The following is a 16,092-nucleotide window of genomic DNA, read 5'->3' on the forward strand; positions in this document are numbered from 1 at the left end:
AATTTAATGCATGATTGGCACTTTCAAAATCCCGAATCATGGATTTTCAGGTGGAAGAGCTCCCAGGGGCCCGCTTCAACCCTCTACGTGCTTCAGGACAGAGATGGGTGCTCCCTCTCTGCCGCCAGAAAGAGAACTGTCTTTCCACTCTCAGCTTCCTCCATTCTGCTCATCCAATATGGAGGCTCAGTTTGGGGTTTTGTTGCACAGATGGAGAATGCAGGTAGAAAGGGTTTCAGGACTGCAAGAAGTGAATCAGCTTGGATTACTGACACTGGAAAGTGGAGCAAAAGCTGCGTGAGAAGGCAAAAGAGAGAAGGAAGTGACAGATGGGGGACAAGGGAGTCAGGAGCCATGTTAGGCTGCCTCTGAGGAGGATTCTGCCTCGGACTTGAGCGCGGGAAGGCTTTTGAATGACTCTCGGAAGGTATGGGGTGTGTGTGAGTGTGATATTGGGAGCCAAAGGGACAGGCAGAGCTGCAGGTCAGAATTCAATCTTGACACTTTCCTCATTTCCAGTAAAGATATGAATTGGTTTTATTCTGTTTTGACCACTTAATTCTATTTCTTTAGCAACCACATGGGGTTCTGGTATGTTTGGAATATTTTAGAAACAAATACCTAGACAAGAACTACTTTTAGGAGAACTCCGGGGTTTCAGAGAACCCTTCAGTGGCCATTGATTCCATTTTCTGTCTCTGATAAGAGCAGACCTAGGTGGCTTCTACAGCAATTTGTGTCTTTGGAAGATGCTATTTCTTCCAACAGCTTAATAACTCAGCTGAGAATTTGGGGCGGGGAGAGGGAGCACTAATCCAGTGATTCTCAGGCTTTAACACACATCAGAAAAAATCCCCTGGGGGGGCCTGTTACACAGAGACTGCTGGGCCCTACTCCCAGAGCTTCTGATTCAGCAGGTGTGGGTGAGGCCTGGGAACCTGCATTCCAAGTTTCCAAGTGATGCTGATGCTGCTGGTCGGGGGAATATATGTTGAGAACCGCTGATCTAATCCATTTCTCACCCACTATAACCCAGGTACCAAAATATATAAAAATATATATATATATGTATACAGATACCAAAAAGTCCTTGGAAAGAAAGAAGTGAAGTTGGGAACTATAAAGATATACACAAAACTACGCTGTTACGTTTTGGTGAAATACGCTTGCTAAATTCCTAGAGGTTTCCTTTAAAACAGCTAACTGAACTACATATTCTAGAAAAATGCAGATATGATAAGAGTATTACAAAATGACTCGAATGATTTTCTTAAATCACAATTGCACGGCTAAGAGAAAAACCAGTTTTTGGTTTTGCTTTTTAAGTGTAGAACTGGGTGAAGTCGAAACAATCATGAAGAGCCGAGCACTCTGACATCAAGGTCAAACATAATGAGAATGAATCTGCTCCTCCTCGCCTGGGATGCTGGCATGTAATCCTCACCAATCTGCCACAACACCCTCTGCACAGTTACTGGAAGAAGGTACGCCAGCCAAGTCCTATAGCGACTGCTCCGGTTCACCTGTCCTGTAAAATGGAGGTGACAGTGGTGCCTGTCTTATAGGCGGGAGTTAGAGATCAATTGCAGGCACCCAGCGCACAGTGGGAGCTCAACAACTTGATCTCTTCCATGCTAGCTACTCTAGCCCACTTGTTCCTCCCCTTCCTGAGGTATCTTATATACATGCCTTCACATCATGCATGCCACCTTTCCTAACAGGTGATGAGACAGTGCACGCAACACTGCCAGGGTAAAACCAGAGCGGGCATCCTTTTTCCATAAAAATTATAGTAGAACAGGGATGTGTCGCATTAAGTTCCTCATCTTCTGCCAAGGGTATCAATTACTGATCACTGTTTGTGTCTACACATGTAGACACATGCCCCTTCTGATAAATCAGCAGAAATGAGATCGATCCTGTCTTTAGCAGGATAAGTAACACCTTACTAAAAAGAAATAAAAAAGAATACATAGGTGACACAAACACTAATTGTGACGGTGGTATATGACCACGCTGCTCTTCACTATTTTAATAGTAAATTGCCTAATTATGTTCATACACATGTATTTAGCTGTCCCAGGAACTCCTGCGCCAGCAATTCAGATAAGCTCCCCAGAACCAAATGAAAAAGTGCCAAGTTACAAAATTCAACTGCACCCAGTTTTGGGAACTGTACACATATTCATGGGCCAGAGTGTCTTTTTCTAAAGGTATAATTTATTAAGCACCTACTTCCTGCCAGGCATTACACCCTCCAAATGTTATTTACTATTCACGATAATCCCAGGGATTGGGAGGCATCCCCATTTTACAGATGAGGGAACTGAGACTCAGAGAGGTTACGACATCTGTTCAAAGTCACAGCTGCTATGTAGCAAAGGTTAGATTTAAAGCCAGTCTGGCTGACTTGCAAGTTGATGGCATCGACTCAATACTCAGAGGGAAGGAAGGGCACTAAAGCAAAGAGCACTGACCTAGGGATCTCGATGTCCAGAAACTGGGAGCTGTTCTTACCAGGACGCATGATGGAGCGTGGTAAGAAAATAGGCTCCGCCTGGGCTCAGGTGAATCCCCGCTCAGCACACACTAACAGTGTGACCACTGAGGAAGCTTCTGAGCCTCAGTTTTCCCTTCTGTTAAATAGGGATGGCAGTAGTACTTGTGTTGTAATGTGAAGCTTGGAGAAGAATATACATAAAGCTGTTAGCACATATTAAATGCCTAATAAATATTAGCTAATGGCATCAGCGTCATCATTGGTTTAGACATGGCCCTTACATGGGAATGTAAGTGCAAGTGCTTTTAGGCCACAGTAAGCTCTCAGAAAGTCTAAGCAGTCAACTCCCGCAGGAGTTCCTGGGACAGCATTATCAGCATTACCATCACCCTGCCACCATTGTGGTTACTACGACAACCTAGAAGTAGCCCCTGATCCCCCTCAATCTTTAAACCCTGCTTTCCTCCAGCAGGGGACCCATGGGGCATCTCAAGAACTCCTGCTCCTGCCTGGGACGCTGGCAGGCTGGGCCCATTAGAGGACCACTCTGCTAATGAGGGGAGCCTGGGCCAAGGCAATGTACACATTTGTCAAAAATCACCACACGGCACACTTCAAGTATGTGCGGGCTAGTGTATGACATCTATTTTTAATGCTACAACAACTGCAACAAATAGAACAGGCAAAATTCTGTGCTGGCTGACCTGCCATATATCATTAGTTTAGTGCCCAAGGCTACAAAGAATAACTCTGGAACTCCCAGGCAACCACATCCTCACTGTGGCCCCGTGAAGAGGCTGGGGACTCGGACTCCAAAGGCAGCATGGAAGACAGGAGGTACGCCTTGCTAGGGCCGGCGTGGAAACTGAAGTCACCTGCAGAGGCCCAGGGATTGGCTTGAGATGCAGGGCTACCAATGTCTAAATGGCCTGGCGCTCTCTACAGCCACCATAAAATTGTCTCTATTGGATCACTTCCCCATTCGTGCGGAAAGCTTGGCCCTGGGGCTTCTTATTGGCCCTATCCATTTGGCCTGCCCGACGGGACCCAGTCAAGGGACCTTGAGTAAATCCCTGCACATGTCAGAGCCTTAGGCTCCTCTTCTGTAAAGTGGGAACACTACTACCTACTTTCCGGGGTTATGGGGGGCCTTGTGAAAACACTTGGCAGTGGAGCAGTCACAGTTGGCTCTCTTCCCCTGATGAAAAATGAGAACACACACCAAACAAGTTGTGGCAGAAGCTCACTGGGGCCCTGAGCCCCGGGCTATAGAATCATAAACTCCACATTCCAGTCTTCCGAAGAGCCCCCAAAATTCCCCGAGAAAACCCCCCACGACTTCCTAAGAGGTCAGAGTTTCCATTCTAAGACTTGCTCTGCCCTAGCTGATAATTCACTTCAAAGGTGGGATGGACAAAGTCAAAGGTAGCTAAAAGAAGGAATGGCTACAAAAATTCACCTTAATTACTGACTGAACACTGTGATGTACAAAGTTAACTCCCGCCCTGATCCTCATGTGAAAGGCAGGCGTTACCTGGATTCCTATGTTACTGCAATAAGTTAAATTACACACATGTATCATTTCAAAAGGACCCAATATGCACAGCATATTTTATTCACAACATGATTTGCTAGTTAAACGAAACCTACATAATTTTCTCTCTACCTTTCTGAGTTCTTGGCTGGGAGTCCCTGTAATACAAAGAAAAATTTAATAACATATATGCCTCCTGTATACATGGGAGAGACAGAAAAACAGTAAAATTCTCCAAGGTGGCCCAAGCCACCACCCTAAATATCATCTTCAGCTAAAGACAAAAGAAAGATGGGGTGGTGGTGACAATTCATGGAGGGTGAGAAGAGGAAATGTTTGTTCTGCCCTGCAGATAAGTCTCTCAGGTGAAAAAGGTATCTCTGGTCATAGTTCTCTTCCTGATATAGGCCCCCTTTCTAATGTTCATTTCCTTTTTAAATATAGACTTCTACTGTCTTCAGAGCTTCTCTGGGGTCTGCAGTTTCTCAAAATAATCCTTATGCAAAAGAGACATTATTTTGGGTGGCATATTCCGCCCCTCCCCCAATAGTCAAGCACAGAGCTCGCCAAGGTAACCGAGTGGCTCCGTGCTGAGGTCCACCCGCCCAGCCTTCTTCACTGTGTGGTGTCCGCATGATCATCCCCTTTCTTCTCCACCTCCATGCGCCCCTGCTCTGTGCATCTCTGGTCATCAGAACTGCCTACAGCCACAGGAACTGGAGTCTACCCATCTGATCAAGGGTGATCATAAAAAAACAAACAAACAAACAAGGAAGTGAGAGCTGGCACCAGAAAAGGGAGTGAACGTGGACAGCAGAGCAAGTGTTAAGGTTTCTACCATGGACAGGGCACACATGGCCAGGTGTATAAACTTGGGCTCAGGGTCCTTCAGTAATGCAGTGGCTCTGACATACCCATGGTAAGTATCGTGAGGCTCGCTTGATGCAGGGCACCAACCAAGGAGAAAGCTCCCATCTGCAGACAGAAGGACCCTCCCACCCCCGCCTCCAGCAAGTACGGAGAAGGCAGCTAGGTCCAGTGCTGGGCAGAGAGCCCCGTGAGCCAGAGGGCCTGGGTCTCATTCCCTCAGAGATCAAGGAGCATCAATGGAGAGGGAGAGAGAAGGAGCAAGGGCGGAAGGGGAAGGGGAGAGGGAGAGAAGGAGAGAAGGAGGGAGGGAGGGGGGGAGAGAGAGAGAGAGAGAGAGAGAGAGAGAAAGTGAGTATGTGTGTGTGTTGCTCAGAACACTGCCTGCTGCATAATCACTGCTCAAGAAATGTTAGGCATGTTATTTCCGAGCCTAACCCAGCCAGGTCTGTCCTTCAGCTGCGGGGCAGAGGCAGGTTCTGGGGTTGCACACAATGGGAAGTGGCTGTTTATAGTGCAGGCTGTGTAATGTGAAAACACTAACCCCCAACTCATCACCCTGAGAAAGGACTCAGAAAGTCCTCAAAGTCCTTAACATCTGGAAAGAGGACCAGAAACGGGGAAAAGATGATGATTCTTCTTTACTTTTTGCAGCAACAAAGTACAAGAAACTGACAAACATCTCTTTGAAACTATGGACAGTATCCAGCAGGTAATAGCTGGTAAAGAGAAATTAACTATGGTGTTCCCATTATTAGCACTGTCATTTACTGTTCTCTTCAGGGCGATGTGTGTTTAATGTCCACAAAAGCCAAAGATGCATAGAGGATCCCAGAGGGTCACATGAGACCCTTCTGGCCAATCCTCATGCCACTCTTGATGCAGTTACCCATAAGGTCCCTACTGCTGGAAGAGCTGTGTCCTTGAGCATAGGCAAGACAGGCCGGAGTGCCCCTTGTCCCAAACTCCTTATTTTGTCCTCATTTTCTATTTCCACATACCGACATGCTTATAGGCACTTGGGGTCCTTCCACTCTCACTGTTACAGTGTTGGCAGGAGCCTTCAGGACCACTCTTGAGGACAGCCCGTTGGGTCTCAGGCTGCCTGCTCCCCCCGTCTACCATCTCACTAGGCACCGGACCTCAACCAACCAAAGTGAACTCCCCTGCCCCGGGCCCCTCTATTCCCAGTTTCAGCTCACGGCAGCTCAGCCCCATGTCAGAAACGGCCCCAATTTCACCAGGAATTCGAGGGGCCACCGACAGAGCCACTGAAACCGAATCATCAGTTTGGTACTCAGACCTGCTTCCCCACCAGCTGGCCTTGGTTCCAAAATGGTTCCTTAGTTTTACAACAAAATACAAAGGGGAAATAAAGAGGCTAGAAAATAACTCTAGACTTGCAAACAATTTGGAGCCGTATTAAGAATTTTCAAAGTTGCAACCTCCTGTTCATTTTCTCCCTGAAAAACACTCCCAACAATGTTGCTCAACCCACCCCAACCGACAGGCCAGGCATCTGGCACCTGCAACTCAGACATAATTCTTGAGCAAGGACATCTTCAAGGGTACTTTGAGGCTCTGAGGCAGAAACAGCTCCCCGGCTGAAATGGATTCTTTTTAAACTGCAGGAGCAGCACAAGACGTTTGCACCCCCTCTCACCGCATTCAGGGCAGTCTGGCTGCTTTTTATACAGCCTTGCCGATATTGCCAGCTTGTTGATTACATATGCCTCAGCTCAGCCCCTCCAAGCCTACCCCTCACCCCATTCCCCCTAAACACTTCTTTGGAAAAACAAAAGGCACTAAATCTTAAAGTTCTACTTACTGCTGCCAGTGGTCAAAAGTTTATTTTAAAAATAGTAAGATTACAGATTGGGATACTGACATGAGAAAAGGTAAAATGTGAGAATCTTGATGTTTGTTTCCGTGAAAGAATTTTGCAAAGGAAGACAAGGTCTTCAGAGGTGAATTCTCAAGGTTTATGGACATGTGCAGGCTTCTCTTCTGGCTGTTTCACAGAAAAGGCCCCTGTCATTGAAAACAACACAGGAGAAATGGTCTTTTGTGCACTACAGCTCTGTCTGAGCATGGGTGCCTTGCCTATTGTGGCTGTCACTGGTTCTTTCCTTGTTTCTCATTGCAGGAAGATAAAAACTAGTAACGTATGTATTCTCAAATCCTGCCTGCTGCCTTTCACTCGCAAAACCATCATCAAAGAACAAGAATGCTATCGAAGCATGCTAGCCCATCATGGCAATGGGATTTGGGATTCACTCCATTATTTTAAATTAGCCAAACTGTCACACTTAAAGGTCACTGCATACACTTCTTTTACAGCTGACAGCAAACCAGTGCTTAAATGGCTACTGCCTTTAAAAACAGCACGCTGCACAAACCTTAAACTCTAATACAATGGTTCTCAACCAGGGGTGACTGTGCCTCCAGGGGACACTTGGTAATGTCCAGAGATATTCTGAGTTGTCACAACTGAGATAGGGGCATCTAGTGGGTTGAGGTCAGAGGTGCTGCTAAATATCCCACAGTGCAGAGGACACCCCCTCACACACACACACACACACACACACACACAACAAATAATCATCCAGCCCAAAATGGCAGCAGTGCCAAGGTTAAGAAACCCTGTTCCAGTAAACCCTGTGGCATGTGACAAGCAGCAAAACCTCCTTTACACTGTATACACCTTGGTTCATGCCAAATCAATATACAGCATTAAAAAAAAGCTAAAAAATGACAAATACGCAATAAACAATTCCCGTTCAAACATCTGTTAAAAATTATAGCAATTTGTAGTAATATCTATTATATTACAAAATTCTTCTTCAAAAATAGACAATCGATCCACTTCTTATAGGTGTTCAACACCATCAACAGGCATAATTTACTCCCCCAGACAGGACTGTGTCTAAATGCATCAATAGTAATGGTAAGGGTTTTATAACAATCATTATGGAAGAAACTGGCCCAATGCCGCTTTCTTGGACGGCACTGCAGTGAAACCATGGTGCAAATCTGCAACAGAGACAAAAACAACCCACTGTCTTTGGGACTGGGAGTGAGAAGGCTTACAAGACAGGGTCACCCCCCGTGACAGCCCACCAGAGAGGCAAAACCTACTCCACCTGCCTTTACATGACCTTCACAGTCCCTCCTGCAAACAAGTTCCCTCCTAAGGACTTTAGTATGAATTATACCCTTAATCTTAACCCTGCTGATGAAAGCGATCCATATTGTGTCTTAACAGCAAATATCCTGCCCACTTACCAGGGGCACCAGGGAACAGAGATGGAGGTGGCCCTGATTCCTATAAAATCCAATAAGCATTTGAAGGCTGGGTTTACTTGATTTGATCAGCACTTAAAGGAAGTCTTAAGTATTTGATCAGAGTTATTACAAAATATAGCATTTCCCTTTGGGCACCTATCACAGAGAATCAGTAAAATATAGGCTGCTTCACGACTGCAGCCACGGCATCCCTTTTTATAGTAACAGGAAGGATGCCTGTGTTCCCAAGGCAACCTGAGGTTTTACTCATCAATACTGCACCGAGTATTGTCACTGAGCATAGCAGCAATCTCTTAGAGCTTCGAAACTGGAGCCCAGGGTCTGATGTCCTACACACACCATAGTCGAGACAGTCACCAAATGTCAGAAACAAAGGAACAGGTACTGGGGTAACTCACTTTCTAAAGTTTTTCTCCAGGTGATCATTCAAGCTGATGACAAGCCAACTGTCCAATTCGATCTAAGGCCTTCACTCTATGCAGAGAGGCAGCCACCAGGAACACATAAAAGCCATAGGCAGTTCCAATACACGGGGGCCCTGAGATGTGACTTAGTCCTTCTCAGAGCCCTCTTCCCACTGTCCTTTCGCCCTGCCACTCACACCGCGAGGGCCCACTCTGTACCCAATCCTGTTCTCCCAGCCCACTCACGTGAGTCCAGGAACCAACCCCCGGAAACCCTGTCCCGCCATTTCGACTACACAGTGAATGAATAATCCAGATGAGTGTTTATGAGGATTTTAACAAGAGGGAAATGGAAAAGAAAGGATGGATTCTAGCCCAGAGAGGTAAGTGCTACGGACATATGCAACTGAATGCACATAGGAAGAGGCAAAGGAAGCCTGAGTTTCTGGGCCAGGGGAGCTGGAAGAATGGTGGCACCATTTACAGAAATGAGGAAGTAGCCCTGGGAGACTCGGGGGGAAGGTGATGAGTTAAGTTTGGTTGTTAAAGAATTTGGGGAGCTTGGAAAATAGCTAAATGTGAGATTTCGCCAGTAGCCAGTTTAGAAACTAATAATAATAATAATGATGGTGATAAGCAACCTCGATTGTGCCAGGCCCAGTCCTAAATGCTTGACATGTCTAAACTCATTTAATTTTCCGATTTTCCCAACAAATCTATGTGGTAAGTACTATTATTGTCCCCATTTCCCAAGAGGGAAAAACTGAGAGGTTAAACACTTTCCTGAAATCACACAACTGGTAAATGGCAGAGGCGAGATGCAAACTCAGGCGGTCTGACTCTAGAACTACAGACGGGAGGGTGATGGTTGCCTGCAAGGTGAAAGGTAAGGCCTTGCCTTAAAGGCAGTGATCACAGAGGAAAATACATTCCACATTCACAACAGAAACCTGCAATAGGTATTCAACTCGGCTTCTACCACATCTAAGAAAAGGACTTTTAGAACCTGCCTTGGACAATAAAACATCACAAATCTTGCCCTCTGTATTTTAAGAAATTGCACTATTTCAGACACATGTGACTAAGTATTGCTGAGCAAAATATCTGAAATCATTTCACCTCTCCGCAAACCATCACGGTCTAACCCACAACTAGTCAGTCCAGGTGTAAAAATACATACACAAATCAACTTGAGGATTTAGAAAGGTCAAGATTCTTTTAACTCATAGATTCAGCAACTAATTTCTACAAGTTCAAGTGCCTGTAAATATACGATGCATTACTATGTGACAGATATATACTAAAAATAACTTCTTTGTGTAAAAGCAGTTCTGTGCTTGGCAGTCATGTCATAGGGTCCTTGGCATAATACAGAGCCGCTTTTAGCCTAGTCTGAGTACTGCTTCTGCAGCGCTGGTCCAACTCAAGTATGGGACTGCACGCGGTAGGCAGCAACCAGTACTGAAATAGAGGGTGTGGGACTGACTGTGAACAGGCAACATGGAATGTTTTGAGATGATAGAAGTGTTCTAAAACTTAATTGTGGAGATAGCTGCACAACTACTTAAAATGGGTCAGCTTTATAGTATGTAAATTATACCTCAAGAAAGCTGTAATAGGAAGAAAGGGAGGGAGGAATAGGGAGGAGAGGAAAGGAGAGGAGAGGAAAAGGAAGAGCAAAGCAAGCACAAACACAGGCAGGGCAGGCATTTGTGAAAACCTGTTTCAGCTACAGCGACACATACACTGTAACATGTGTTCCTAATTGTGGACTTACTCACGATCTCCAAAGCTGGAAAGCTCCTGCTTCAGGGCAATGACCTTTTGGGAAGTGCTGTGCAACTCTGGTGGGAATCCCCTGGGGATCTCGTTATAATCCAGGTTCTATTCAGTAGGTCTGGGGCCGGGAGAGAGTCTGCATTTTGAACAAGCTCTCCTGGCTGGCCTGTGAACCCTACTGTGAAAAGCAAGGACCTTGGGTATAAATGGAAGCTGAGCTGCTAAGAATACATAGACTTATATCGTAGTTGGAAGGATCCTTAGAAAAATCTTGTATGGTGTTTCCCAAATGGACATTATCGTAAGAACCTTCCAGGGACACTTATTAAAAATACAGATTCCCGTAATCAAGACAGTATAGTATTGGCATAAGGCCTGACACATAGATCAATAGAACACAATGAAGAGTCCAGAAATAGACCCATATGTATATGAGCGATCAAGTATTTGACAAAGGTGTCAAGGTAACGCAATGGGGAAAGAACATTCTTTACAACAAATGGTGCTGGAACTGGACATCCACATGCAAAAAAATGAACCTCGATCCACACCTCACATCATAGATAAAAAATTAATTCAAAACGGACCTATAAAACTTCCAGAAGGAAACACAGGAGAAAATCTTCACAACCTTAGGGTAGGCAAGGATTTCTTAGAACACAAAAAACTTAAAGTAGAAAAGAAAAAAAATCGGTAAGTTGGACTTCATCAAAATTTAAATCTTCTGATCCTCAAAAGACACCATTAAGAAAATGAAATGGCTTCTACGGCCTTGCCACCCTAAACATGCCCGATCTCGTCTGATCTCGGAAGCTAAGCAGGGTTGGGCCTGGTCAATTCTTGGATGGGAGACTACCTAGGAATACCGGGTGCTGTAGGCATAAAAAAAAAAAGAAAGAAAGAAAAGAAAAAAGAAATGAAACGGCAAGCCAGACAAGAAGAAAATATTCACAATACAGATGTCCGACAAAAACTTGGAGCCACAATAAAAAAAAAAAGTTTTAAAAAATACTCAAATCTAATGTAAAAAAACTATTGACCCATCTCACTTGTGAATAAAGATGTGAAAGTCTGAAAATATAAAAACATCTTACAGCTAAATAAGCAAACAATTAAAAAATATGCAAAATATATGAACAGACACTTCAAATACCAAGAAGCAAATGAAAAGGTGCTCAATAGCCTTTATTATCAGGGAAATGGAAAGAAAAACCACGATGAGACAGCACTATACGATCACTAGAATGGCAAAAAAAATTGCTTAAATACCACAAAAAAACTGACTGAACCAAGTGCTGGCGAGGATGGCAAGCAACCAGAACTCTCCTACACTGCAGGTAAGAATATAAACCAGTCCAACTAGTTGGGAGAAGAGGTTAGCAGTTCCTTTCCTAGTTCAGGCAGACATTTATCACATGACCCAGTAACCCGCTCCTAGGGATTTACCCAAGAGAAATGTAAACACCTGTCCACAAAGCGGTTTGCACATGAATGTTCACAGTATCTTTGTCTGTAATGGCCAAAAACCGGAAACCAACCAATTGTCCATCAGCAAGAGAATGGCTAAAATGGCAACACAGTGAAAACACTAGTACTCGCACACATTTGTCAAAGCACATCTGTTGGTACACTCAAAACGGGTGCATTTTCTTGTATGCAAGTTATACATACAAATGTATGGATGTCCATAAATTATGTATATACTAAAGTTAGTTTAAAACATACAGACTCCCAAAGTCCTCCTCAAACCTGGTGAACCGGCATCTCCCAGGAGGAGGCAGACAACCTGACTTCCCAAAATCCAGCCCAGATGGTTGTCAGGGTTGGACAAGTGAGGGGAAATACTGTTTTAGTCCACATCATGGGAGCAGAAAAGGGAGGTGTAGTGAGATGAAGTGGCTTTATGAAGGTCCCAAACAACTAGTTAGCAAGTGCCCCTGCTCACAGGAAAGAGTATATATACATCAATACTTTACCTAACAGCAAACGTGAGGAGGACAGAGCAGGACAGGGAGGGAAAGAGCGAGCAGTACCCACAATATGGCCCGCTTTGTCCACATAGCATTTAGCAGGCCATAATAAAAAGCAGTAAATAAATTATTTCCATTTAAGACAATAAGAGTCCAGTTCATATTAATAATTCATTTAAATGTCGTTCTGTCTACATCTCAACCTGCCACTCGGATGCATCCCAGGGTCTGAGAGCTTGAACACAACCATTTCCCAGGAGACTCTGCCCTCCTGCCACACTGAACTCCTGTCTCCTGTTTGCAAGAGCCAGGGTCTCTCCCACCTCACCTCCAGGTCTTTATACAGGCTGGGCCCCCTTCCTGGAACGCCCTCCCTTGACCCCAGAACACACACTTGAGTACTGTCAGATGAGTGGCTACTTCCTCCAGGAAGCATTCCCTGCTCCACCCAGGTACCCCAGGAGGGAACACTCCATGTGTCCCCACGGCCCCTATTCCTCGTCATTGCGGTTGTGATGCTCCAGCTCCACCATGTCCTTTTATCTTGTCTACTACTGCTTTCCCAGCACTCGGCCCAGAGCAGGCTCTCTGCAAGTGTACGTGGTCTGAACATCTCAGATGTCATTCCATCCACATATCGGTGTGACCCTTACGTCTGGCGTCTTTTCCACCTGCTTCTAACTATTGGATAAAAGAATACTTTTCCTCATTGGAAACAATTAAATAGTATACCTGTCACATTCAGTTCTGAGGGGAAAATAACTTCTAGGGTTTCCCGTGGAGTGGCGGGTTGTAGGGGCCTCGAGAGGCTCAGGCAGGTGCTTGCAGACCCAGATACTGACATCCCAGAGCCCGGGCAGTTTGACTGGGGCCCCCTGGAAAGAGCATCATCAAACCAATTAAGCCAATAGATCAGTGTCACAGCCACTGGTATGACTGGCTGCCAGTGTAGACAAACCTGGTCCACATCCAGACATGGAAAACTGACTGGTAAATGCCAGCTCTTTCCTCATTGCCCCAGATGGGATCAGTTTTAGGAAAGTTAGGATGGCTTAGACCAGTGGTTCTCAAACCTGAGTTTGCATCAGAATCACCTTGGGGGCTTGTAGAAACACACATGCTAGGCCCCGACACCCAAAGATCCTGATTCAGTGAGGGCGGGGGTGGGACCCATGCATCTGCACTTCCGACAAGCTCCCAGGTGATGGTCATGTCACTGGTCCAGAGACTACACTTAAGCGCAAAGACTTCTGTGATCTCATTTATCATGAGGCACTTAGGAAGAAAGAGTCTTGGGGTTCCTTCGGTGGCAAGAAGATGAAGGACTCAAGATTCTTTTGCTTTTCTGTTCAGCCATCTTCACTGTGTCCGCCGTCATGACTACCAGATGACTGACAGTTCCAGCATCGCATTCTCACAGGAGAGCAGGCAAAGTGGAATGAAGAGTGTAGGCGCCAACACAGGGAGGAAAGGGTTCTCTTCTCATGCTCGTTCCTCTTTAAACCCACAAAGACCTCCAGTCATCTTCCCCTTAAGTCTCCTTGGCTAGTAATGGGTCACATGGCTGCGAGGGAGCCAGGAGAGTGACTACATGGCAAAGGGGAATAGAACCACCAAGAATGACTTAGGCCTGAAGTGACTCATAGCTAGGTCCCACTGCTGTCTACCCCCATTCCTCAGCTCTGTAAGAAGAGAAGAATGGCTGCTGGGTATTGATGCTCCTGTGTGAATGCCCCACTGCCAGCCAGGAAGAGCATGTTCCCCAACAAAGCTTCTACCAGCATGCTGCTAAAAACCAATCTGCCTCCACGCAACGGCTATTCAACGAACTTAAACAGCTCGCTCGGCTTCCTTTCTCCTTATAAAATGAAGTTAGTTCTCTGCCTTTGCCACAGGGTGGAGGGGAGAACTAAATAAAAGAATGGGTTTGTCCATTTTTTATCTTTACCAGACTGAGTTCTGGAAAGCCAGGGACCGTGTTGGCTCTATCACGCATCACAGGTTGGTACAAGTCAGGTGCTTAAAAAACGTGGAGTGGACCAAGAGCTTCTTTTAATCATCTGTCCTTAGACTCTGTCAAGGCCATTAATAGAAATACCTTCTGGGGATTTTCACACTGAAGGCGATGCTGCTGAAATAGAAGCTAGAAGGAAATGAGGACTAACACAGATGACAAGTAGAAAAGGCTAGCTGCTGTAAAAACGGCACGAAGAGTGTTACAGGCTTGTGATTCAATTAGGCTCATGTTTAGATGGGATGCTCAAAAGATATTGCCATGGAGGAATGGGTGTGCGGGTCAGCAACCTCATCCGCACAACACGCTGTAAGGGTGACAATCGGGTTGCGAAAGTTTCTCCTGCCGACCTTGACCAACTGGATGTTGAGAATGTTGAGGCCACTTCCGGGTAATGACTTGAGTCTGGCATGGGGTGGACAGGATAGGGGAATGTCAGCATATGTGTCACACATGTTTTGTTCTCCCTAGATGAAATAATCAAGGGATGTTTACTGTGACCAAAAGAAATTGACTGGCCTGGTATTTGGTGCTCATTTGAAGATGCCACAAAACTAACTCGCCAATCCTTTCTAGGCCTAGAACGGCTGGTCGACAGCTCTGACCCATGAACGGCAGTGTGGTGCCTGCTTTAGGTGTATTTTTTCTGATTCTTAATACAACCTCAAGAAATAGATGTTATTGATCCCATTTTACTGACGGGAAACTGAGGTCCTGACAAATTTTTTCCCAAGACAACACTGAGTTAAGGGGCTCAGGCTAATTATCTAAAGATGCCTCTGGGAGGCACTTTAATGCCTGGCCCCTGGCCCTGTCTTGGGGTCTGAAGGCTGAGCCTGCACCAGATTCCGTCGACTGGTCATCTAGAACCAGGTCAAAAGTGATCCTCCCCGGCTAAACCTGATATGGTAGGGGTCCCCAACCCCTAGGCCACAGACCGGTATTGTGGAGGCCTTAGGAACCGGGTCACACAAGAGGTAAGCAGTGAGTGAGCGAGCAGAGCTTCATCTGTATTTGCAGCCACTCCCCAGCGCTAGCATCACCGCCTCAGCTCCACCCCAGATCATCAGGCATTAGGTTCTCGTAGGAGCACTGGTCCCTGATGCCAAAAAGGTTTTTGCACAGAAAAGCAAATCATCAACAAAATGAAGACAACTTAGTGAATGAGAGAAGATATTCATCAATGATACATCTGGTAAAGGGTTAATATCCAAAATTTATACTCATACAATTCAACACCAAAAAAAAAAAATCTAATTAAAAAATGAGCAAAGGACCTGAATAGACATTTCTCCAAAGAGGACATACAAGTGGCCAACAGACATATGAAAAGATGCTCAAGGTCACTAATCATCAGAAAAATGCGAATTAAAATCACAATGAGATATCACCTCATGCCTGTCAGAATGACAATCATCAATAAATCAACAAACAAGTGTTGGTGAGGATGGGGAGAAAAGGGACCCCTCATACACTGCTGGTGGGACTGCAAGTTGGTGCAGCCGCTATGAAAATCAGTATGGAGGGTCCTCAAAAAATTAAAAATATAACTACGTTATGACTCAGGAATTCCACTTCTGGGTATGTATCCAAAGAAACCCAAAACACTAATTTGAAAAGATATATTCCTATCTATGTTCACAACAGCACTATTTACGATAGCAGAGATATGGAAGCAACCTAAGTGTCCATCAATAGAGAACTGGATTAAAAAGAGG

General features: G+C 45.3%; 1 protein-coding gene and 1 pseudogene across 1 annotated transcript in view; one reads left to right on the plus strand and one right to left on the minus strand.

The window, feature by feature from the left end:
• MAP7D2 (MAP7 domain containing 2) overlaps window positions 1-16,092 on the minus strand; it is a 91,680-nt gene that overhangs the window by 56,239 nt on the left and 19,349 nt on the right. The gene's annotated exons all lie outside the window — the stretch shown is intronic.
• Window positions 11,153-11,271, plus strand: LOC111741713 (annotated as a pseudogene).

Source organism: Pteropus vampyrus, unplaced genomic scaffold, assembly GCF_000151845.1.
Source record: "Pteropus vampyrus isolate Shadow unplaced genomic scaffold, Pvam_2.0 Scaffold81, whole genome shotgun sequence".
NCBI classification, from domain to species: Eukaryota; Metazoa; Chordata; class Mammalia; order Chiroptera; family Pteropodidae; genus Pteropus; species Pteropus vampyrus.